At 40.9% G+C, this 26,909-nt stretch overlaps 1 long non-coding RNA gene across 1 annotated transcript; it reads left to right on the top strand.

The window, feature by feature from the left end:
• LOC102030229 lies at window positions 1-25,406 on the top strand. The gene is made up of 3 exons (XR_261609.1): window positions 1-74; window positions 23,695-23,907; window positions 25,264-25,406. It is a non-coding gene; the product is annotated as an uncharacterized LOC102030229 (long non-coding RNA).
• Window positions 25,407-26,909: the final 1,503 nt, after the last annotated feature.

Raw genomic sequence — 26,909 nt, 5'->3', positions numbered from 1 at the left:
GTGCAAACCAGGAAGAGTCCCTCACCAGAGCCAGGCCATGCTGCCCTGCTCTTAGACTTCCAGCTGCCAGAACTGTGAGCTGTGTATCTGTTCTTTGAGCCACCCATGCTATCGTACGTTAGTAACAGCAACCCAAACTGATTGACAACACTCAAACCAAAAAAAAGTGCTTGTAAGGAAAGAAAATTTTTTTCGGCTTTCTTAAATTATTAGTTGGAACACATCATGGTAAGAAAAAATAGATTAACGAGAAAAGTAAGTGAAAGTTTCTTAACACATAAAGATTTCATGTATGCATGGAACACCCCCAAGCAATGAATAGTTCTCAAAGAGGTTGCTTAAATTTCAGTTTATATAGCATCAATTATAGAGAAATGACAACACAAAGGAAAGGAACTTCAGGTTTTAGGACAGCAGATTGTAGAAAGGCAAATACATGGCCAATAAAATCCAGTTAGTAAAGCTTGTTTGGGTTGGTTCTATTGATCCCTTCTTTAAGCTGATAAGGGCCCAGAGTTGTCTTAGCGGTTAGCCTTTGCTCCCCTGGTGGGAGAGGGTTTGTAAGGGCTCTTTTTAGCGTGCAGATTGCCAATTTCTTGCAGCCTTGTGTGGTAAAGAGCTAGCTCTTTGGCTGTTCTTATGAGGGCACTAATCCCGCTCAAGAGGAATCCCCTCTTATGTCCTGATCACCTCAGAAGGTCCTACCTCTTCATACCATCACATCTGAGACTAGGATTCAACACAGGACTTTTGGGGGAGACATAAACATTCTGTTCCTAGCAGAACATATTACTCAGACTCCCTTATAGCTGTGCTTTTCATGTGACTTAAATGACTCTACACAGATGCCCCAGAGAGATTTGAAAGGCAGAAGGTTGCACACTATGGGGCTGTTTCTGGGCAAGCACAGTGTGCCGGTGTTTGGATTTTGTGTACAGTCATAGCTGAAGTCCCAGGCGCTGGTGCCTAGCTTTATGGGTGTCAAGAAGCAGAACACGGGACACCCATTTCACTTGCAGAGAGAGCCCTCGAACTGGGGGGCCTTCTGATGTGCCAACAGACTCTGCAGCAGGGTCCCTGAAACAGTCCTGGAAGCTCTCCTGGAGCCTGTACCTCCAGCGTTTCTAGCAATTTTGTAAACACTGAACTCTAGGAGTGATGGAGGCAGAAAACTTCATGTGGCGAAACATACCACGTGGATGCTTTCTGCTTAAAGTTATAAAAGAAGCTTCTATTTTCTGCAACTGAATCCTGATGCATGTAGACCCTTTCTGGTAGAAACTGAAACATAAAATATGAAGCCTTTTAATGGTTGTGTTTCTTTCTATGTGGGAATGCTTGTTTGTAGAAAGAGGCTAAAGTCAACACACAGTGAAACACAGAAAGGGACTGAGGAAGAGTTTAAGTCTGGGTTTAAATTCCTCAAATCCATGAGGTCCCCTAACACACACTGCTCTTTCATAATTTGGATAATGTTAAAGCAGGCCCTCTTTTGGTTTTGAGATAGCCCAAAATGTTAAATATGAATTCTCCTTTTGTTGTGGCTCACTCAAGATGGATTTGCGTTACTAACAGATCAAAAGTTGAGTTGAAGCATAACCCTGCAGCTGTTATTACTGCGTTATACTTTTTAATAATTAGTCCTTTGAATGTGTCTTTCACTCTGCCCTCTTCTAGTTGTGGTTGCTTGTTTTGATCATGTAGAGCTTGTAGTAAAGTCAGCTTAAACGTAAGGGGTTATGTGTATGCTCTGATTCATAGTCACAGCTTCATTCTAACAAATTTTTAACTGCTAGAAAATCACCTCAAGTTAGGGACTTAATGTTTGCAGGTCAGAAATCCATAAGATGTAGAGGTAGTGTAACAGCAAGCTTTTTGAAGCATGCTGTCCCACCTAAAATGATGGTGTCTGCTTGCTGATGGAGCCCCTGCTGTGTGAAGCAGGGCTCCGCTATCAGCAGTATTAAGTGTATGAAGTCGTTTGTCTTTCACCTTAATACTGGTGATCCAATATCACCAGTATTAAGTGTATGAAGTCAAGTTTGTCTTTCACCAAAACCCAACTGAGCCACAAACAATCCAAAGGCCAAACACCTCCTTCTCTAACAAGTGACCTATCTGAAATTTTAAATGAAGTGTTTAATTGCTCAACTAGCAATTGTAAACTAGTACCCCCTAAACCTTTCTCTCTTCCACCACTGGGTGGCAGCCAGCTGCCAAGTGTCAGGTTGGCCACACAGGACAGTTTTTGGGAGGAAGGGATCCCCTGCACTCTTTTAAAGGAGCGATTCCTTGCTCCTAGCCCTTGCTGAAAACCTAACGTTGGTGCTTGTGTTTTACCTTCTGATATCTCTCCACTACTTACTGTCCTTATATCCCTTCGTTTGTCCATGGAGGAGCCAATGATTCACCAGATTTGTTTCCTAGAAAATAAAGAGAGAAAGTACTTAGCTAGTAATGAAAGTTGGCATTCAAAGCACAAGTAACCAAAGAGGGAGAAAAAGAAGACATGGACCTATTCAAAATTAAAAAGTCTCGTGTGTCAAAGGACACTCTCAAGAAAGTAAAAAAGACAACTCACAGAATGAAAGAATATTCTCAAGTCATATATTTGATAAGAGTCAAGAATATATAAAGCGTGCTTACAATTCAGTAACAAAATGATACAAAATCAATTTTATACATGGGTCGAGGATGTGAATAGACTTTATCCAGAAAACACACATGAGTGACTACTAAGGAAAAGGAAATATGCTCAACACCACAACCTTTAGGAAAAGTCCAAACCCTAGGATACTACTTTGTGACCACTAGGGTGGCTATGATGTCATAAAAGGAAAAGAAGTTTTGGTGAGGATGTGGAGAAATGGGATCTCAAATGTTACTGGCATTTAAATGGTGCGGCCACTGTGGTAAATAGTTCGACAGTGCCTCAAAAATTTAGATACAGGATTACCAAATATGACCCAGAAATTCCACTCCTAGCCATATATCCAAGACAGTTGAAAATACATGTACTTTTCACAAAAACCCACGTATATAAATATTCCTAGCAGCACGTTCGTAATAGCCAAAGACAATGGAAATGATTCAAATGTCCATTTGCTGGTGGATGGAGGAAAAAAAATGTGGTGAATCCATAGAATTCCTTTGGGTACATACCTAGAAGTAGAGTTGCTGGGTCATACAGTGTGCTCTGTTTAACTTTTTGAGGTATCGCCAAACTGTTTCTGGGAATTACTTTTTATCTGCTCTTTCTACTGCTTGAGGTACAATATGCAAAATGAAATCAGCAGTCAATAACATTTATGGCCATGCACTATACAGGTCTACAGAGCCACCTTAAGGTCAGACACACTTTCACTGAGGGTGTGTTGTGTGCCAGGGACTCTCCCGGGGGCTGAGGACACACAGATCAGTAAGACACAGTCCCTGCTCCACAGGGGCTCACAGTCCAAAAGAGGGCAGGGAGGTGGACTGGATTATGAAGGCAGAGGGGCAGCCAGGTGGTCCATGCTCACAGGGGCTTACAGTCTAATGATAAAAGTTCTAAAATAAATAAATACACAAGCACAAGCAAAACCTTATACATAGCCAGAAGTTGAGTTGAAACAAGGACAGATTTTTATATAAACAATGGATCTTAAGCAAAGTTTGTTTTCATGGAAAAAGTGGGTGAGGGTTTTGGAGGTGAGGTGAAGGAATAAATCCTGGTGTAGGACCCAGGGCACCACGATGCTCATGCCAGCTTGGCCGCTGGCTGAATGTATGAATGTCTGTATTTTTTTGGAGTCTGTTTCCCTGATTTCAAAGAGAGGGAGATGGTCTGGATCATCTTGCTAGTCATTTGGAGTTGTACAAGTTGCTTTTCCTGCTGTAGTGAGAAATGGAAGGAAAGAGAGGAAAGTCTTGGAGAAAGAGTGTGAAGCTTATTAGCAATATTTCTGTCTAGTGGCATCTGAAACGGGATATTATGCAGGGTCATCCTTTCGGTGATTTGTAGGACTAACAGGATGTTTGTGTTCTCAAGGCAGAATAAGGGGGAATGGCCCTCCTCATTTGTCACTGGTATTTGACTAAGGGATCCAGTTGCTACCACTGACTGGCCAGAGATGACACACTTGTGCCCAGGACTGATACTAAGGCCATGGGAGCCAGAGCAGGTACTGAGGCAATAGAACATTTTGAAAGAAGAACTCGTTGTACTTAGTAGTACACACAGAGGAAAAGGAAGATGCCTTCAACTTGCCAAAACTCAGAGCTGGCCCTGACCACACACTGTCTTTTCGAACTCACCACTCCTTCTTTCCTGCCAGATTTATCTTCTCTCTTTATTACCTCCCACCCCTCAGTCATTCTTTATTCTCTTCATCTTTCAGTCCTCTTCGGACTCCACTTGACTCCCTATAAATTCTTAACCCCAGTCAGTCATTGCCCCCCCTCCAGCAACCCTCAGACTTCTTGTTGCCCCTCAGACCTCTCCCGTTGCTTTTCCTGAGAACTCCCTCAGCCTCCTGTCCTGACAAGGACACCTCATCCTTCCTTTTGAGCCTTGTCCCCTGGGAAATCCTCCATCTTCTCAAGGTCCTTTTTATCTTCACCCAGTCGCACCTCTTCCCTGCCGGAGGCTGTTCTTTTTTTTTTTTTTTTTTTTTTTTTTGGTTTTTCTCCGGTACCGGGAACCGAACTCATGACCTTGCGCTTGCCAGGCAGGCGCTTTGCCGCTGAGCTAAATCCCCAGCCCCGGAGGCTATTCTTGAAAGCCATTTTTGTAATAATCCTGCATGTCTTATACCTTTATTGTTTTCTCTTTTGACATTTTCTAATAAATTTGTCCAAGTCTCTTTCTTTATTAAAAACAAAGAAAATGCCACTTCTTTTTTACCCAGGATTAAAACAGAGAAGTAATAATAAACAACAAAAACAAAGCAAACAACATTTTAACCCAGTTTTATGGTTATTTTTGAAATCTGGTGAGATAGAACTTCTCATTAGAAGATCTTGTTAGGAACTGGAAGGACGTATTTTTAGTTGAAACCCTAATTCTTCTGGGCTGCACGTTAAAAGGAACTGAAAGGCTTAAGGAAGGCTTGCTACCAAAGACTTATTTTTATGATTCAGTGATATCCTCAAGAACCTTATTTCTTTTATTTTTCTATTTTCCCTTCCATAAGTTCAATTTCACCTAAAATGTGCTCATATTGTGGTCTCAAGATGGCTACGAATAGCTCCTTGACCTGTGGGCTTCCTGCTTGCCTCTGCAGTCAAGAGAAACTTCATTCCACATTCACCACTGGAACCTCAGCCTGAGGTTTATTCTGAGTGGTCTGTCTGAACCAATCGTGCTAGTTATGGAGTAAATACAGTGACTGGCATAGCCTTGGTCATGTGCTCTATTACCATACCTGGAGTGCAATTCTTGTTCCTGGAAACGTATCGTGTCCCTAGATTAAATTAGCATGCTTATCTTCTACTCAAGTGCTTCCAGGATCTGCAGACTGGTTGGGCCCCCATGTCCTGATGCATCCCTACACTTATGTCTAGATGTTGTTCTAACCTTTCTCATCCGTAGCCTCTGATTTAAGTCAGAGCACTAAATGTAAACAAGTACCATGTGGAAAACTTCAGAGCCATGTGGGACATGTACTCAGAGATGAAGGATGCAGAGAAGTAGGGGACAGGCAAGGGCCATTTGGCCCTGTAATAGTGATGAGGTGATGTCATGATTTCAACTTTCCAACATCTGCTGGGAGGCTCCTGTTGCTAAAAGTGGAACAGCTGATTAGAGGAAAAAAGAATAGAGCTTCCACTTAATTCTGACCAAAAAGGAAAAGCCAGTTGGTACAGCAGAAGGTATGGGGAACATGGGAGGAAGTGACTGAGTCACCTTGGAATTTGTAACAGTAGAGAGAGGGAACAAATGGGCATGTTCAGACACATCCTTTGGTTTTTAAAATCAGTAAAGTAAAATGAGATCATAGTGTTCTCTAAAGGGGACTGTCAATTAAGAAGAATAAGTAGCTTTAAGAAGAGTGTTTACTCTGTAATCTTGGGCTATCCTAATGAGAAGGACATGGTGGAGACATTAAAGCAACTGAGTGTGCCCAAGAAACTATCCAAAGACAGATTTAGAAAGAACAAAAACAGAATCTTGGAGGAGAGGCATATTGTCAAGATTGAGACTAAAACCACGGACGTGGCACAAATTTGTACAAGAGGAATGTCCTGAAAGGCTGAGTCTGATAAACTGAGACTTGAGAAAATATTAAAACTGAAAAGCTTATTTTTCCACTTATTTTTTAAGCAAAAAGATGAACAAAGAAATGGTGGTATCACATTAAATGACAGAAAAAATAGAAACACTTAACTGTCATTTTTGGCTGCCTCCCTCCTTTTCAGAGAAGGGGTTTTCAACACGGAAGGAGAGACCTGGTTCCAAAAGACTCAAGATGTAAGTGAAAGCATGAGCTCACTGAAGTACTCTCAGTAACTAAAGCAAATGAATTCTCTGCAAAGCTATTGGAGCAATTTGCTCATTTGTTAGTTTTTGAGATCTGTAGTAAGCAGGATAATGGCCTCTTTCAAAGATGTTCATGTCCTAATCCATAAAATCTGTAAATATGCTACTTTACATGACATAAACCAAACCAAAACAAGCCAAAAAAACTTTGCAGATGTGATCAAATCATGGCTCTTGAGATGGAAAGATTATCCCGTCATCTATGTGATCACAAAGGTTCTCATGAGAAGGAGGTAGGAGAGTCAGAGAAAGAAAAGATGATCTGAGGATGGGAACAAAGGTTGGGATGTTGCCACGGCTGGCTAGGGTTGTGGGCCAAGAAACATGAGTCAAGTAATGTGGGTGGCCTCTGGATGCCGAAGATGCAAGGAAAGTGGTTCTCTCCTCAGTTATCAGAGCAGCCTGCAGATAGGTTGATTTTAGCCAGTGGAACTGATTTTAGACTTCTGTCTTTTAGAGCTGTAATGTAAAACAAAAACTAATCTGCACTATTTAAAGCCAGAAAGTCTTTGATAATTTGTTACAGCAGCAGTAGGAAACTAATACAGGGTCACTGCTCCAGACCTGGAAACCACTGCAAAAAGGAAAATGAAGGTGGACACATTCCAGTCTTCAGTAAGCACAAGACTGGTGTTAATTCTTGGTGAAATTTTAGATTAGATTACTAAATGAGGGGCTTGCAAGCACTGAGAAAAGCAGGTCAACACCAGGAGCAAGAGTAAATAAATTAAGAGTCAATTATCTCCAAATAAGATGGTGAGATCAAAGTTATAAAGTTTATTTGAGATATATCTATGGCAAGCAAATAAGATTCAACAAAGCTTTTTGATAAGTGCTATATAGTAATTATGCAGAGAAGATAAACAAATGTAGACTGAATCATAGACAATCTAGGTGGATTCATATTTAACTGAACACTTACACCTAATGTATGCTGATTTAATAAATCAAAGCCATTTTGGAAAACCAAAACCAAAACCAATGTTCTCGGTTACCTTTAGCCAAATCCTATTAATATATATTTATACATAGATATATACACATATTTATATATTTGAATCAATGTCAATGAATATGTAAATGATATAGTTACTAAATTTATGGATAGACAACGTTAATGGATGAGTAAAAATCATTAGTATTAAAGGATATTTCTAGGTTGGAGAAAATGAAGAGAAGCTGGTAAGATAAGATTGAACAGGGGTGCATACAAAGTCTGGCATTAGGTTAAAATGCACAAGTATAATATAAACAATATAGGAGAGGTCTGGAATGGAATTAATTCTCATTTTCAAGCCAACTTATACTTGGTGATTTTCACTGATGATGAATGGAATTTGAATCAAGAGGAATGTGACCAAATCACAAATCCATCTTGGGTTGCATTTAAAGGAGCCAGATCTTCAGATCTGCCCTTGTCTGGCAGCTGCAGAAGCCATACCTATAACTGTGGGACCAGAAAATACAAATATGCAGGTGTGTGCTGGGGCTAATGATCCGTGCAGTTTGGTTAGAGTGGGGGATCTCATTCTGAATATTTGAGAGAGCCATGTTGGAAGGATAGCTGGAGCCAAACGGGGCTCCTGAACCCAGCCTACCAAGGGAGCTGTGTGTTTAGAGAGAGAGGAGGTCCTAAGCATTTGTAAGTAGGAGTGGGGATGTAAGAGTTGTGTTTTTGAGGTTAGATCTGACATTTTACGTGACATGGAAGCAATGGAATGGGAAAGTAGTAGCGGTGTGTGGGTAGCGCTCAGGTTTGAAGCCAGGACTGGGATCAGGTATGCTGATCCTCAATTCCCTGACATTTAACTTTGGGCTTACCTCTCAGCCTGTTTCTTCATCTGTCAAATGTGAATAGCAATGGTATCTACCTCATAAAACTGCTATGTGGGTTAAAGAAGCGAAAATATATGAAGTCCTTGCCATGGTTCTTGATGTACAGAAGAGCTCTTGGAAATAGCTATTAATTGTAGTTCAAACTTTAAAAGCGTGGGCAAGAAAAGCTCAGCTGCACGGCACAACATGAAGGCAAAATCCAGGGATCTTGTTGCTTACTTGGTCCTATCTCTGGTCATGTCTCTCTCAAGCCTTCTACCTTTGCTCACATCATGGTTACAGGGTGGAGCCTGCAAGTGGCTCACTGCCTGAGGGGTTTCCCTTCCCACCTCCCATAGGCACTTGGCTCTTACATTGTATTTTCTTAACCACCTTTTCATGTTTACATGTCTCTGTCCAAATTCACTCTATCCAGTGCTGTCTGTAGTAAGACAATGCTTTACCTATTTCTTTTTATCCCCCACCACATGTAGCAGAGTCTTTGGCAGGTGGTGCTGTTCCAGAACTGAAGACAGGGCCCTAGACCTGCAGATGAGAGGGTCCAGGAACCCTCCCCCATACACACACACACATACACACATACGCACTGTTACCACTACTGCAGATACTAGATTCTGCAGTTACTCAGGTTCTGCACAGCATACAGATAGCATAGCTGTTGCATGCTATCTGTGCACATCCGCCACTGTGCAGATTACATAGGATATCATATGTAATATAAACGCAATGCAAACAGCTGTTTTGTTGGTTTATTTAGGGAATACAAATAAGAAAAAAACCTGTACAATTCAGTACAGATGCAGTTTTCCACCATATATGTTTGAGAGGTGGCTGGTTGGTTTGTTCCTTACATGCAGAACTCACAGATGCATAGGGCCAACCGTGTTGTTGCTAAAAGAGTGGACTAATTTAGTGATGATCCATGTTTCCAGTGCTGCATGGGGGCAGCAGGGGCACCTATAATGCTAGAGTGACAGAAGCCAAAAGTAAATTAGCTTCATAAGCTGATGCTTCCAATCTGTACTTGGAGTAAGGTTCTAAAGACATTAAAGCAGAACTCAGTGAGTGATTCAGTTCGTTTTTGTCTGACCAGTCTTTCTTACGTTGAGCACAAATGAAATTATGTTTTGAAGATGTGCCCTGTCAAAAACTATGCTTTTCTGGATGTGCGAGGTGGTGTAATGAATGGTACCATCTGTATTTTCCAGAGAATCTTGTGGAGTTATGAAAGTGCATAGGGTATACGATCGGATTCCAGTGTAATTGTGCGGCATCAAGGTAGAGATGCTGATGAATTTTGGTGAGAGTTGCAATGTTTCATGGCTCCCTGAGATTCTTCTTTCTTTTCTTCTTTCTTTCACTTTCTTTTGATGCATCTTTTGGAGAAACTGTCTTCATTTGGCAAATCTATATAAATGAATGACCTTGAAGAAGTTTTTCACTGTAGAGTAGAGCTAACAAGTCAGGACAGAGAGGGAAGGAAGGATGAGTTTCCCTATGCTTGTTTTTTTTTTTTTTTTTTGTACCAGGAGTTGAACTCGGGACCTTGCACTTTCCAGGCAGGCACCCTGGGAGGGTGCACTTTACCCTGGTGGGAAAAGTGCAAACTGTTTCACTTTACCAGATTCAAGGAAATCGTTTTCATGACTCTGTTGAATGTGGAAGTCAGCAACTGAAAAAACAACCCATTTGGTTGAAAAAATAGGTCTCATCATAAGAACAATCCTGCCATGTAGTAATGGTCAGTGGATAGTAGCTGACTGGTAGAAACTGCCCATGAGCTAAGCCTAAATGTGAACACCACACAGCTCTTCACCTTAAATGCCTGAGTAGGGTTGCCTTGTTTTGTTGATATTGCTGTTAAGGAAAAAGAAAATCATGAGTCTGGACATCCTTCCCTGTAATATTAACCATCTGCTCAAACGGAACCTACTTATTTGCTGGCTGACATTCTACTTTTGTGGCTCTTTCTCTTCATAGTGATTATGAAAAATCCCTAATGGTGACTGGCACCGACCAATGTAATGGAACAGTTGTTTGGAGGACAGCTTCCAAGTTCTTCAACTACAAGTTCGCTTTGCCTCAAATTTTTAAAATTCAAATATTAAGACTCCAAGAGGGTGGCCAAACAAGCCCACATTCTTTGTGCAAACCTCCCAAATAAAATATGTCTCGGCAATTTCTTTTAGAAGGTCAGAAGGAAGAGTTGAGCAAAAAGATGCAAGGCCAAGGTCAATTAACTCTGGTTGAAAGGAAAAAGGAACCAAAGCCTGTTATTTTCAAGATCCCCCCAGGATCGGAGAAGAATCATTTCTCCATTAATGCGCAGCAGCTGTTCAAACAGGTGCTAACCTCGATTGTCTTAACACTTGAAAAATAATGTTTAAAAGAAGTGACAAGATGCCATCTTTAATTTGAAGAACTTTGTAGCAAAGGCTGGATTCAGTGAACAAGAGACTCTCAGAACACTTCTTGAACTTTAGCTATTTTGCTAAAACTGACTTTTGTTTGGTTTAGGTCCTATCGGGGGATATTCCCATTTGTATCCATGAACTCAAGTGTGTGTTGCACAGGTAATCCTGGGGGAAATTCTAGGAGACTTTGGAGTGATACCCACAAGGGACCACACCCTCAGAAGCTTTCTTGCCTCTTTAAAATGTGACTGCTCCTTAAATCATTAACCAAAAGGGAAGAGCTCATGTTTGTTGAGTTTTGATTCCATACGTAAGAAAATGACCAACAAGTGCAATGAGAAGCATGGTGAGGGTTCTTGCTGCATTTTTCCCAGGGAAGGATTACATTCAGTTTTCCTTTGTTCATTGATCAGCATTTCCCATTTACCTATACCTCTTTATGAATTAGTCAGATAAAGCCACTATGTTGGGGCTTCTTGGGGCGGAATCTTTTGGCATCCGCCTTGGCATTTTCCCCAGCATTTACCTTTGTACTGCAGGGTTCAGTTCCCGTTCATCTGGGAGAGGAACCCATGAACTTAAAGCCCTTGCGCATAGAGGACTAAATGCAGGCAGAGGATGTGAATGGCTGTTTTCATCACTCATTCCAGGGCTTTGACCTCTGAGTGAAGGACACACAAGTCAAGAGTGAAAAGGAGGGAAAGATGCAGCTCATGCTGGAATTCCAGACCTTTTCCTCATACGCGGCGGGTGTTGTACAGGTTGCTGTTGAAGGCAGAAATCTGTTCTTTCAGGTTTCTGGCTTTCATCCTCAAATGTTGGCCATAATTTCAGCCCTATTGAGATGGATGGCATATTGCTAGGATTTACATTGCTCTGCTTAAAAAATATTTCCCTTTCACTTTGCCTGGAGCAGTGTGTTTCCCCTCTTTACCTTTTCCTTTTGCAGAAATAAAATGCTCTGCAAGGAGTTAATGGTTTTACAGTCGTGCAGCTGGCAGCTGGCAGCAGTAGATCACAGAGAACAGTACAGAAATCCAGTTATTGCCTTTGTCTAAGATGAAAACCTATACGCTGGGAGTGGGGGAAGGGCTTTGATTGCAGGGCTGCTTGATTTAACATTTTGTTAAAAGGACAGATTTTCTGATGCAGTTTGTCTCTTGGGTCACAGAGGCTTGCATTTTTGGTCATCTGAACACAACTAAGATTGGGAAAATGAGCCAAAAGAATCCCTTCATGTAGGTGTCTGGCTATTTTAGAGCTTAGAATGTGTAGCTGAATTAGCATAAATATACTCAGTTAATGATGGTGATTCCTGCAACTTACTATCATGCAAAAGATATTTTGGCTAAAATTTGAGGAGAGAGGCATCCAAGAAACTTTGAAGAGCAGTTGTACAGAAAAAGTATAGAAATGCACAGAGAGATAAGATAATTATTAACTCTTCCCTCTGGGGCTTTTTACTGGATAAGAGTGGCAAGGGTCGGGATTCCAATTCCAAACCAAAGAGAATGTTGAAGATTCATTTTTTCAAAAAAGGAAAACAAGTAACCATTGAAAAATACAAAATGCATAGAAGTAGCTAGTTCACAGAAGAAACTGTTGTTACTTACTGTTCATATTCATCTCCCATTTACCTTGCCCTGTCAATCTTATGGAAAGTTCCAGTAAAACCCTTCTGCTTACGGCCATGGTGCAGAAAGGTAAAGGTGAAAACATAAGGATTAAAATTAGTGCTAGGGCCAACCACTCGCCGAGGTGGGAAGGGCAGGAATGAGGATCATGAAGTCAGGCAGATCTGGGTTTGAATTCTTATTCTGCAGCAGAACAGCTCTGCTATGTTTGGCAAGTAAAGTCCACTTATGTGAGCCTTCGTTTTTTTTCTTCTATAAAATAATGAAATAATTCTTATCTTGTTGAGTTGTTAAGAGGGTGAGTGATAGTGCACCTAATGTGTCTTCCCTATAGTAACTCTGTAAAGTATGTGAAAAAGAACTGTGGGTAATGCCACGGAGCCAACGTGGGGCTCAGATGATAGAGGGACTAGAACTCATCAGCTGTATTTGTCAGGATGCTTGATCTCTGGGGACAGAGGCCAAGTCTATTGTAGGCTCAATAGAAACTGATAGGAAACACACCACTGTGAAGAAGCAAGGCTCTACTTCTACGTCCACAGTTGGGTAGCTCTTTGAAAACCCACTCAGTTCTTATATAGACCAAAAGCATAACAGGCAGAATTCCCACTTGGATGGGTCAGCACATTGGATGTGCTGACCTCTGAACTCATTACATCCCTAGGAAAGTCTAAGATCTGTTGCTCTCATTTATCTTTTCTGTTACATATCACTTACATTGCTTGTTGGTTGGCTTGGGGGTGAAACCAAAGCAAAACCTTTCCAAAAACCTTATCTAAGAGATCACTTTTGTCAGTCCTCAAATTTGGACTGTCTTTTTGTGGTCGTGTCTGGCTTACTGACTTAAGTCCAACAATAGTAAATTACAAGGATAAGGAACATCTTGGAAAATCAAAGAAAATGTTGCACAGCCAGCTCTTGGCTTTACTTGGTTTATTTACAAGGTTTATCTACAAGGATCTGGATTTACTTGGTTTATTCTTGAAGAAAGCAGGAATAAAATGAGAATGATTTGGGATGTTCTATCCATTGGATTGCTTCTTCAATCACTTCCATAAACTTGTATCACTCCCTTGAATATCCATATTCTCAGGGAAGAGAATCTGATTGGTCCAACCCAAGTCACATCTCATAGTACCACCCAAACATCTTCTAATGAAGGACAGACATTGTTTTCTAGGATAAGTCAGGAGAGCTGGGTGGGTAAAAACATTGGGTGGCTCTCTTCCAGTTAAGACTCAGAGTAGATGGGTTATAATCTCTGGATGTCATAGTCTTACAATCTTTCTCTGGAGGTAAGCTACATTTGCAGAGTACAATGAGAAAATGATTAGCCAAAGCCTGTCCTTATGTTGCAGCCAGTTCCAGAGCCAAGCATCTCGATGCCTGTTAACAAGTTATTTATGCCTACTTGGATCAAGCTTCCACATAATTTAATATAAAAACTTCTACAGAGCACACATACAGTCCAAACGTTGCACCCTGCATTTTAAACAGGAATTATGTATTTTGGCACCTAGAAGGAAATTTACCTCCTGGATATGTGCCTAAGAACTTAATTCAGTCCTAGACCTTGCTACATAGAATGGCTTCTATCCTAGGCAGCCAGAAGATAGGAGCTGCTGGATTGCAGCAGAGTCAGCATAGGCCTGGCATCGTCACACTCGAAGGCTGAGCACAGCAGCTGTAAATAGCTTTCTGGACTCTGCAGAGGAGATGCAGATACTGTGCTCCTGTAGCACAATATTCCGGTTTATCCTGCGCCGGAGCATTCAGAAGCAGCTCTCCAACCCCCAGCCCACTGCTCTAAGCAAAGTGGCTTTCTTCAAGGCCTGGGTCTTGATGCATGTGTTTTTTCTTATTCTCTAAAAGACTAAGGACCCTCTCCTTATACAAGCCTTTCACAATCTGTTTTTTAGAAGTTTGTAAGATCCTTATTCCAGCGAAGAATAAGCAGTAGCCGACATGTGTATACATTTTGCTGTAAGAGTTGGGATGCATATTTCCCCTCCGTCTTCTCTGTCCACTTTCCCCTACTTTCCCATGCCCCAGGAGGCTGGCTTCATAAACTGTACCAACAGCGCCCTTGCCTATTGGTTTCTGCTTGGTTTGACTGATGGGAGGTGCCAACGGATACAGGAAGAAGGTCCCAGCGCTTGCCCCTGGCTCCCTCCCTGCTAGGCTAGGGATTAGTGGTTTCTATTCCCCTGGAAACCACAGCTCCTAATATATGGCCCTAATGCCTGATAGATGCAGCTCTCTCCTTGTTCCTTCCGATTGAGAAGTTATAAAATTATCTCTGGCTTAACCTATCTCAGCGGATTTCAGCATGCCCTGCTGGTTTCTCTTAACCCTGTGCACAGTTTGGTGTCTAGTCCCTCAATAAACTCCTTAATTGCCTTGTTTGAATGTAGTATACTGTACTTGCTGAGCAGACTCTCCCTGTGACAGCTGAGTGTTATTGTCCCTATTTTACAGATGAAGAAAGTGTGGCCCAACAGCATGTAGAGATTTAGTGGTAACTGTGGGGTTTAAACCCAGACTATCTGTAAAGCCTTTTCTCTTAACCTCTTATACCCAGCTGCCTTCATGTTAAAGAGAATTCATTGCATCCAGCTAACTTATCACACTCCAGCCTTTCAGGCACTATCTTATGTGTGAGGAGGTGTTTTTGGAAGAGCAACTCCCTTGTCCCACAAGGGGTAGCTCCAGCTTTGTTCTATCTACAAAATGTTACCTGAGTCTTTGGTTTTAGTTTTTGAAGAAACTTTCATTTTCTGGTTGAAAAGAACTGCTCTTCTTTTCGTTGAGGAATACCTCCTGAGATTTTGATATTTGTAATCCTATTAAGGAGAACTCTTCAACATAATTACTGGAAAACAACCTTAATAAAATCTGACTTGAGGCAAGTCCTAAAATACTAGATCAGAGAGGAACCTAATTAGCTATTTTTCCCTACTCTCCCTGCCACAAAACACATTAAAGCTGTAAATGGCCTTAGAGATTATCCAAGCTCTTAACCTCATTTTGGGAATACAGACCTTAAAATTTGAAAAAACTATGAACCCTCTCTGAAGAGAAATACATACTCTGTCTCTCTCTCTCTCTCTCTCTTGCTTTCTGTTTCTTTCATATCTGTTCACACACACACACATGCAAATACACTCACACACACACACACACACACACACACACACACATCTTATGTATAATTTTTTTTGGTGTGTTGCCATCCTGAAAGAGTTTCATGGGCCCCCACATTAACCTTCCCTGTTCTAGGCTAATCTCTTCCTTGCAGATAGAGAAGTTGATATTCACTAAAGTAAAACAAATGCCTTTCCCAGGCTTACACAGCTCAGTAGTTATTAAACAAATCAGGTTGGGCTAAGTTATGCTGCTGTAATAACAATAATTTCACTAGCTTAAAACAACAGAGCACCCCGCTTCCCTGCACATCCGTGTGGTCTCCCCTGTGCTAGCTGGGCTCTCCTCTGTGCCATTTTTACCTAGGGATGCAAGGTGACTGAAAAATGCCCTCTACAACATCAGCTGTGGTCATGACAGCTCAGAGCTTGGCAAGGCATGCACTGATCTTAAAGTCTCTGCTTGAAAGTGATACCTTACTGCCGGTCATACTTCGTTGGCCAAAGTGAGTCACATAGCCCTGCAGAGACCCTTGGACACTGCAAATGATTCTAAGTCTAGAAAAGCCAGAGGAGAAACCAAAGTATTTTAACTTTTTCTCCGAAGCTCTTTACTATCCCAAGACTGCCATATCTTTCACAGATGCATCTGGATATCCTACAGGCTTGTTGTCCACCTGGGAGGGCTATGTCTCTGATGCAAAATTGAGCCTAAGTCAGAGGCTTGTAATCTTTTTATTTGTAAATGCTGGTTTGCTGGCACAGTTCATCTAAGATACTGTCACAACAAAGGAGACTAGTGAAATGAGGTGGGTCATTACTGAGTTTATACAACACTCCCTTTGCAAACTAAAACCTTTTCTTTTTATTATCTGATGGCTCTTCTATGCCTTTCTCTTCTAATACTCATTTATTTTTCCTGGTCTACCAGAGTGTGGGTCCCCTAGTGTTGCCAATGCAAATACAGTACAGAAAAGTCTCTGGATTTTTCTTATGCTAGTAATTGGTGATATTTATGATGTTCTCTCTTTCTTTAAAATCTCCAGCTGCTCATTCATTTCACAAATTACTGAATACTGGCATTACTCTGAGGGTGGTAAGAATGATTCAGTTACAAAAGTCACAAAAATGTGGCATGACGCTGTTGCTCAAAACATAATGTGGTGTGTCACTGTGTGAATGTGTGTGTGCATGTGGATATTTATATTTTGGAATCAATATAGGAGAATGATTAAGAGCACACACTCTGGAATCTGACAGGCTAGGTTAACACCTTGATACCACCACTTACAAGAAGTCTTAAAACTTTGGGCACTTATATTAAGCTCTCCGGGCCTCAGTTTTCTTGTCTGTAAGGAATAATGACACTACTACCCTCTTAGGCTGCAGTGAGAATTAATTGAAATGACACGTGTTAACCATTTTCCACAGGACCTGGCTTTGAGAAAGGAAGGTCTTGATACAGTTAGCTGTTATGGTTATCAGAATTCTTACTAGAGGATAAGACCGGCATTTGACAGGAGGAAAGCGCACGGGCTTTGAACCTCAGCTCTGTCAAAGCACAAGTTTGGGCGAAGTATTTATTGCTCTGAGCTTTGGTGCCTCAGTGATATGAGAAGAGCCCCTTTATCTTGCAGGTATTTGTGAGGACACCCTAGGGATACAACCCTACACTATCTTACAAGGTCCCTCGCATGTTGGAGACAGTTAAAAAATATGAGTTCTTTTAGAAGCTGTGGGGCATACAGTGATGAGCAAAGAAGAGTTCTCTCCCTTGCCTTCCAGGAGTTTATAATCTCATTATGGGGATAAAACATAGTCACATGTAACCATAGATAACCCAAAAATGGCGAGTACTGTGAAAGAGCTGTAGCTAACAGGCTGTGGAAGTTTGTATCACATGAGTTTCTGTGCTTTTTTGAGCTGAGCTACAGTGATGCCTCGGTTCACAAACTTGATTCTCTCCACCATTCTGGTTGAAAACTGAACGGGATGAGGACTGAATCAAATTTCCCCATAAGGTCAACATTGACCCTAAACACTAAATGTGATTTGGTTCTTGTCCAATTCAATCTGTGACCAGAATAGTGGAAAGAGTCAAATTCATGAACTGATGTACCACTGATTGACTTTGCTGAGAAAAAGTGCTCCTTACTAAAAAGACATTTTGATTAACAAACAGCACTTGTTCTCTTTTCTCTCTCTGTCTTCATCAATAGCTTCCTCATCCTCAAACCTGAGAATAGCCTGTTATATAAAGAGTAGATATCCACTACCCTCCCTGCCAGTAGCTTGCAGATGCACTGTGTGTTTTGGTTGTAATATTTATAGCAGCTCATTTAAGATTTCATTTGCTATAATTCCCTGAACTTTGAGGCCCTCATTTTTCATTTGCTGCCTGAGAGTCAATGCTCTGGTCCCCTGGAATCAATTCTGAAAGGCTTACTTAATATGCAGAATCAATGAACAAACAGGAGAAATGTTTTAGCAGAGGCAGGCCTTAAGGGATGGGGTGAGTTTCCGGGGTTTAATTTTTGTTCTTACAATAGTTTTATATGCTTCTTTCTGCCTCCTGCAGTCAATTGCATCTCTCCACCTATTGTCAAATAGGATGCCTTGGAGGTGCCTGAACTTGGGCATTCTTTCCTAAAGATGCTGTGATCTAGGATCTCTTTGAGTGTTGTTATTATTTCCTTTTAATCTTGGTGACTGATTTGCTTGACACTGGAGGAACCCTATTTTTTCCTTTTTACATGATTCTTGCTGGACATGCCACATGACATAAAATTTTTCTAAAGAGATCTCGGGACCAACTGGACTTTTCTCTGTCCCATTGTCTGAGACTTCAGGATTTACATTACTGTGTTCATCTGCTCCCAAGTGCTCTGCCCTTTAGCCCCATGAGAGCAGATCATACTTAAGCGGATAGTGGGATACTTTTTCACTGCTTTCACTCTGTAGCCCTCTACTGAGGGGTTAGTGGATTCACAGTCATTCTGCACCTATGACGTTTCGGTTGTGGTTCGTCCTTGCTCCAATATTGGGAACTATCATTTTATACAATCTGACTATACCTTCCTAGGTGTACTTACTGGCAGCAAAACGGGGCAATGAGTCTCTTCTTTGATATTTTGGATCTGGGACTGAGAAAGAACTGGACCAGTCTCTTTATGGGGACTGGAGTCACAGATGTGACAGTGAGGGGAGTTGGATGCCAATTTCTTTCCAAGTGGAACCAATGCGCAGAGAGAAAAAACTGAGCAGGCATATGCAGGAAGGAGAATGGAGAGAGAGGGGAGGGGTGGAGGGTCTGAGGACACTCGAGGTCTGGTTCCCATTCTTCCTAAGATCCAGTGGTGCCTGTCTCCTGGTAGAGTGTGTTCTTCATTGGGAACTATAAGACGCTCTCAGAACTTTTCGGTTAATGTCCTGTTGGGTTTAGACTGGTTGGTTTCCTTTACAGGTAATCAAAGAGCACTGACTGGCACACTGGTCTTCTTTATTGAATTTTTGGGTTTATGCTTTTGATAACAGGTAACCAAGAGAGAAGTTAGATTATTCTTCAGCACCCTTCCAACTAGAAAGAAAAATTTTAAAGCCTCAAGACTATCAATCCATGAATATGCCCAACAGGACTGAAGGCAGGATTTTGAATACATATTTGTACACCCATACTTATAGCACCATTATCCACAACCGAAAAGTGGAAGCAAGCGAAGTGTCCATTGACAAACAGAATGCAAGATGTACATACAGTGGAATATTAGTTGATCATAAAAAATAAAATTTTAATATATGCCACAACATGGATGAATGTTGAGAACATTTTGCTAAATTAAAGAATTCAGTCACAAAAAGACAAAGATTGTGTATTCATCTCACATGAGATACATAGAATAATCAAATTCACGGAGATAGACTGTAGAATAATAGTTATCAGGGAAAGGGGGGTTGGGAGAATAGAAGTTGCTGTTTATGTGTATAAAGTTTTAGCTTTGAGATATAAAACAAGTTCTGGGTATTGGCTTTATAACAATGTGAGGTACTTAGCATAACTAAATTGTACACTTAAAATGGATGTGGTGGTAAAATTTATGTTATGTGTAGTTTATCACAATTTTTAAAAATCACCATATTCTTTGAGTAGCATTTTTGATTTCTAGAATATGGACAGAGATAGCAGAATTAATCTGGATTGTAAGTGAAAAGCCTACATTTGACTCCTGTCTTTGAATTCTAGCAATTGATGTCCAAGACTGGTTGACCTCTATAAACTTCATCTCACATATATGCCCTCTGAATTCATCCATACAGGAACATGATGTAGATTCTAGGTCATGCAAATGTCTGGGAAACAAAGATGAATAAAAGATGTGTTTCTGGGGAACCTTAATCAAAGTCATCATCTCTGAGCATCTCTGGAAGACCCCAACCCAGGGGGAGTCAGCAGGTGTGAAGATGACGGACAGCACTCCTGCCAGTGAAGCAGTGTGACCAAACGTCCAGACAGACAGAGGCCTGAAAGATTCTGAGATGTGCTATAGTGTTAAAGCTGGGCAGCAGATAAGAACAGAAAAGGGGGAAAACTGATGGGATGTGAGGCTGAACAGGGAGTCTAAGAGTTTAAGTCTGGCTGGTGGACGGTGTCTATGGGTCATTTTGGAGGTAGGCAGGGTTTTTCCCTGTGTTTGTTCTACAGACCCTCAAGAGGCTCATGCACAAGTAATCAGGAGTGATTCATGCTGTGTCCCCTGTCTGGGCATTTTCAGTACCTGTTGCTTACAAAAATTTAGATCCCCAGCTATTAAAGTCCTAAGTTATTTTATCTGTCTCAACGTTCCCTAAATTTATATGACCATACAGCTTACTGATATATCCTTTAGTGACAGATCTATATTTGAAAATAAAATAAAACTTTGGGAAAATCTGTGTTAGCTCTGCAACTCTGCAGTACAGGGCACACTTAATCTTGGCTTCTTCTTTTAAAAGATAAGAAACTTGTGCGGGGAGGTAACCTCGCATTCTGTGAGTATTTTCAAGACTAGTCTCTTTCCTGCCTTCCTCTGCTAATGTTCCTAAATGGAAAGTGCCGTGTAGGAGAAGGTCAAGAGGCAAGGGGCACCTGAATTAGACATCTGTGTATATAGTCTCCCTCCAAAACAATTCCCTTTTTTTTTTTTTTATAGAAACAGGACTCCAAGGCAAGGATCACAAGTGCAATAATTTATTTAGGAAGTGTTCCTAGGAAATACTCATGAAGGAATGAAAATGTGATACAGGGAAGATAGGGCAGCTGATAAATAATATGTATTCAAATGATTTACCAGGGGGATGGGCAATTGAAGTTTATTCCCTCCGGGTAGCTCCAGGAGGCAGTGTGGCGCATACACCTCCCAGTTACTCAGCACAGCGGCGTGGGATCCAGGGCCCACACCCACCAGCTCCGGCCAGTGAGGAGTGAAGAGCTGCTGGTCTCAATTCCCCCAGCACATCTGTTCACTATTGTGAGGTTCCAGAAATTCTCTTGTAGTTTCCAAATCCTTTCCAAGTATTAGCTGCCTTAACCCTCCCTTTTACCTTTCCTGTTCTAAGTCCCCAATTTTTGATTTATCTGATTAATACTCCAAACTACATCTTAGCCCTTGGGAAGAAATATGGTCCTAATGATTGAGAGCTTGCATGTTTTTGGGCCTGAAATCCTTCCTAATTGCCTTTCATTTTGTGTAGACAAAGGTTCCTTATGCCTGTGCCACCTGGCTATTGACTAGTAGAAAATTAGAGGGACCATGTTGGACTCATCCCTAAATCTGTACTTTCACTTCATTTTCCGCCCTCCAGACTAAGCCACACTGACAACCAGTGTCAGAACTGGTCCTCCCATATTGAGCAAGTCATGCCTATTTCTATCTGTTTCATTTATTCAAGCCCCAAGAATACACTGAGCATCTACCCTATTTTAAATGAAAACGTGAGTGAGCTAGAGTAATCGAAACTTGGATAGATACAAAAGTACTAATAGTCATCATATACAGTGGTAGAATTATATTTTCTCTTGTTTATCTATCTGTATCTTCCATCTTGGGTGTGAGTAAACTTATGTTTTATTTCACAAGTTAAAAAGTTGTGTATAATGTGTGCAATTAAACAATTAAGGGCTAAAATTTAGAACTTTACAGAAATCGCAGCACTTTGCCTACCTTCTTTTTTCCTGTCTTCTAAAATGTTGGTCACATTTCTAATCCTGAAGGCCTCTTGGTTTCCTTCCTTTCCCCTACATCTGCCGCCATCCCCATTGTTTCTGGTCTCTAAATCCTTTTATTCGGTAAAATAAAGGCTTCAGTTTGAGGGAAGTGTTTTCCCCAAAGCACACAAGGCTTGCAATCTGAGGCTCTGTGCTTCTGAAAGCAAAAATACTCTATAAATGCAAATGATTATTGTTTCTATTTGTTTTATAGGTTGTTAGGAATGTAGAATCTGGCTAGAAAGTGGCTCATGAATTTTAGAATGGGAAAAAAAAGCACAGAATATAGAGTTCGCTCCGTGCAAAGATCTCCCATTTTCTAGAGGGGTTTGGATACCAAGTGAGGTGCTGTTCCGGAGCCCAGTGTGCAGCGTGTAGCCTCGACCGCCCAGCCCCCAGCGCAGAGTCTCACCGCTGGTGCACTGGCAGAGCCCAGGTCTCGGCTGAGGCTCAGGAACAGTTTGTTACGGCATCACTCCTGGCAAATACAAATTTGTCTTTTTTCCACTGAGGCCCAGGTTTGCTTCCCATGGCCTCGTTTATCTGGCAAGACTCGGTAACGGGGCTCCAGCTTTCCACAGCTGCCTGCCTCTCACAAATAGGCTGGGTGTGGTCGTTGTAACAGGCTCACATTTTAGAATGTGATATTTTTCACGGTGGCTTTCATTTATTTACTCTTCGGTGCTCTCTCCCAATTGTTCCTATCATTTCTTCTTCATTTAAATGTTGGGAGTCTTCAATTTTGTAGTATACAGTTTTATTCCAGATTTTTGTATCCTTTTTGATCACCTGTGATTACAGACCCTGCCATCATTTTGGATAAAGATCAAGCAATTTGCTTATGTAACTTTTTTAAAGACAAAGGTCCAGTAAGTGGATATAACTTGTGAGATGATTTACATGGATTTTGGACAAAAGAGATTGTGTTATTCAAATATTGAAATGAATATATGTAAGGGTGATTATGCCGATGGAGAAAATATCCTTAGAGTTTAAAAAAAATCTGATTCCTCATGAAGAAAGCCATTGTCAGCTGGGTGTCACGGTGCACCCTTGTGATCCCATCACTCTTGGAGATTAAAGAAGGAGGGTTGCAAGTCTGAACCCAGACAGGGGGCAATTTAGCAACTAAGTAAGACTCTGTCTCAAATGAACAAATAAATAAGTGCAAGCAAGCTGGGGATGTACCCTGGAAAGGCCCTGGGTTCGATCTCATCTTACCCAAAAAAGTTTTAAAGTCATCTCTGTTATTACTTCACATCATCACTTAAAGTGCTTTGCAGTTTTCTGTTGTTAGGATGAAGTTCAAGTGACTGGGGTGGCCTCCTAAAGCCTGGTGGGATCTGCCTCCTTCCTCTGCTGAATCCTCAGCCCTCACATTCTAGTTGTAACGAATCAATTTCTTTCATTTCCTGTACAGCACTGAACTCTTTTAACTCTGGGTCATCACATTGGAATTTTTTTTCCTCAAACACTCCACCCATTCCTTTTCATTTCATGACTTCTACTCATTTACCAGGCACTAGCTCACGAGTGGCTTTCTCTGAGGAGCTTTGGGAATCTCTGAGGCGAAGATCTTCTCTTCTGTGTTCTGTCATCATAGTCAGTCATCTCTTCCATTAGTCTGTAGAGCTGCTTGAGAGTAAGGATCATGTCTTTCTGTTGCCATTTTATCTTTTGTACTTAACCTGGTTTGCACATAGTAAGTGTTCAATAAGTACTTCTTAACTGGATGGTGCTTTGGACAGTTTGTTGACAGCAAGCATCAAGATTTAAATATTGAGTCCCCTGCTTTCATTTACTTGAGTACCTGAATTAGCAGTCAGTTTAGACTGAACAATATTGAACCAGCTTCTTCCACCTACTCTACTTCACTCAGTCATTCCCTTAACCTTCTGTTTTACAGGTGAAGACCCTGGGCTCGGTGAGAAGGAACAGCATGATTATGGCAACCTATGAACAGAAAGAACCGAGCTTTGGAGACCTAACTACTCATGGCTCTTGATCCTACAGCGGAGGGCCGTCTCTTCAAATATTTGACCATTTCCATATCTTCTTGCCACATTCATCTGCTGGACTCTCCCGGGACAGGGGAACCCATGATTTGCCTTCATAAAAGGTAACACTGAGATAGAAGTTGAAATGGAATATTGGGGGGAAGAAGCTGTAGTTAAGAAATCCAGTTACTCACTAGCTATTTTGACACAGGGCGAGTCACTTAGCATCTTGAGAGCTTAGCTTTCTCATCTATACAATGTGTGAAAATGACTGGATAATTTTTAGGGGCACTTCAGCTTTAAATTTTGTGATCCTAAACTTGTAAGCTGGTATAAGGCAGTGATTAGTGTGTAGGGTACTACTAAGCCTACCTGAGACATTTCACCTGTCAGGGGCAACCCTGAAATTGCATTCTGAAGGTAAAAAGGATGAGAAAAAACACAGTTTCCTAGCTAGAGGTTATTTATGTTTTTGTTCATACACAGGTAACAAAATAATAACCATGAGCTTGGGGAGGATTGAATGGAAAGAATACCTCATAGAGAATGTTCCAGCTTTCCAACTGCTGTCATTATTGGCCCCTGAATAAACCCGAGGGAAATATGTGTCTCTTGTGCACACCCTCCCACAATCACAGAACATTCTAATGGACACTTATTTTTTGGAAATTGTTTGTAGCCCTGCATCTCTTAAAATTATCTTATACGTTTAAGCAGTTAGCAATCAGATTTCACATCTTATTGCTATCTAAGCAAATCTGAAATGTAAAAATGCAAATTGTAGAGAATGAAAATAGATTTTAGGTTGTTTGCACATACGTTTATTTCCATGAACAATTAAAACTTACCGTATTTGTAATGATTTTTAAAAGTGCTCAAGTAAATAGAATAATTATATAATCTATGTGTTAATTTAGTAAAAAACAAGAAAACTGTCATTAGGAATTTGAAAAGAGAAGCTGGTTTTGTCTTTAATGTAGCTGAAAACAAAGGACACTATGCGGTAAATTTTAAAATACATTTGACTATAAAAATCTTAACTACCTTGAAATGCCCTTTAAAAACTGAAGTTGTGGAAAAGGAATTGGAAAAGAGATTAAAAGTAACAAGAGGTTTGAACTTGAGAATGAATCTGAGATTAAAACAGTAGCCATGGACCAATGGTAGAAAGAGAAATGGAAGGTGAGTTTTCCTCCTGTTTTCTTTCTATGTATGAATTTGAAACTACACTATATCCGAGTCAGGAAATTCATATTTTTTATATGACCAGCTGTGAATGTCAATTTAGACAAGTCACATAAGCTCTCTGGTGAACTAACTATTCTATAAAGAGCTACACCTCAGTCACTTTAGGATAATAATAGAAATACCCCAACAGTACTGACAGCATAGAGTGCAGCCTTCTGGCAAGTTAAATGGATTCTGAAAGTAGATGTCCACTTTTCATGGAAAAAATTATATGTTTGTTTCTCTTTCAGATCAACCTCCTATATTAAGATGGAATATCTGCTACCAGAATGGCTTGATTATTGGTACTATGGTATGAACACATAAAAGCTAAGCCTTATTGATCATAGATGTAAAAATTCCTGAAGATCTTAACCTGTGTAAACATTGTCATATGTATTTCCTTAATTGATTTAGAATCAAAAAAAAAATATTTCAAACAGGACTTTTGAAGTATTGAGACATCTCATGGAAATGGATCTCTTTTCCCTTTTGAGAACAGTGCACATTTTTTAAAGAAGTTAATTAAGAATAGCATTATTTCCTTGTTGACAGCAAATCAATAACATCATTCCAGAGTGTTAAGCACCTTTCTCTAAAGAATATACCCAAGAGAGAAATCCAATTTTTCTTGTTCATAAAATTGCTAATTCAATTTGTCTCTGTGACAATGTAAAACTAGGTATCAACTCTGGAGCATAGTGTGCGTTTATTTCATCTGCTGAAAGTCAGCATGAAGCAAGGAATGAGTGGAGCGTCAGTGTTAAGTTACAGAGCAAATCTTCAGTTTCAAAGCAAGTGATGATGATGATGTAGACTAAGGGGGCAGGGCTCATTTGGGTGTTGAGCCTTGCAGTGGCCTGAATGTTGATGTCCACCACAAATCATGTGTTGAAACTCTAATCTCTAAGGTGGTGGTATTAGATGGCCTTTTAGGGGTGACGAAGTCACGAAGTAAGGGGTCCTTGTGAATGGGATTAGTGTCCTTTAAAAGAAGGACAGCTGCCTTGTCCCTTTCCCTATATCAGGACACACAAAAAAGGCACCGTCTGTGAATCAGGAAGTGGACCCTTACCAGATGCAAAATCTGCCAGTGCCGTGATCCTGGACTTCCCAGCCTTCAGAACCGTGAGAAATGCATTTCTGTTGTTTCGGATCCACCCAGTCTATGGCATTTTGTTATAATGGCCCAAACAGAGTAAATAGGCCTGAAGGAGATGTTCAGGAGTGAACTTTGGGAAACTCCAGAATGCACTGAAAAAGTCAGCTGAAGCATACTGAGTAGGAAAAGAATGATGAGCAACAAGGAAAGGATTCACTCAGAAAGAAAAGAAAATATTGAGCCAGGTGGCTCAGTGGCAAGAATGGGGATACGTGGGGAGTTGTGAATAGTGTGTACACGACTGGAGAAGGTTACTAGGGATGTAACCATGAGGGCAGCTTGGGAGGGACCTGGAGAATTTCAGGGCGGTGATTATTATAGGTCCACCTGACTTGCTACCAAACATGCATTTCTAAAAAATTGTATGGAACTCTCACAGTAATAAAGTAAGTATGTGTTTAGTAGCTAGTTATTTAAAATAAATTTATAGCTCGGTATGGTGGCATACAACTATAATCTTAGCACTTTGGAAGGAGGATTACAAGCTGGAGTCCAGCCTGGGCAATTTAATAACGTAGTGAGATCCTATGACATAAAAGAAAGAAAGGAAGGAACGGAGGGAAGGAGGGAGAGGAGAGAAGAGGAGAAGAGAAGAAAGAAGAGGAGAGGAGAGGAGAGGAGTGGAGAAGAGAAAGAAGAGAAAGGAAAAAGGAAGGGAAGGGAAGGGAAGGGAAGGGAAGGGAAGGGAAGGAAAGGAAAGGAAAGGAAAGGAAAGGAAAGGAAAGGAAAGGAAAG

Source organism: Chinchilla lanigera, unplaced genomic scaffold, assembly GCF_000276665.1.
Source record: "Chinchilla lanigera isolate Chin_1 unplaced genomic scaffold, ChiLan1.0 scaffold00033, whole genome shotgun sequence".
NCBI classification, from domain to species: Eukaryota; Metazoa; Chordata; class Mammalia; order Rodentia; family Chinchillidae; genus Chinchilla; species Chinchilla lanigera.
This window is presented reverse-complemented; position numbering and strand designations above follow the sequence as displayed.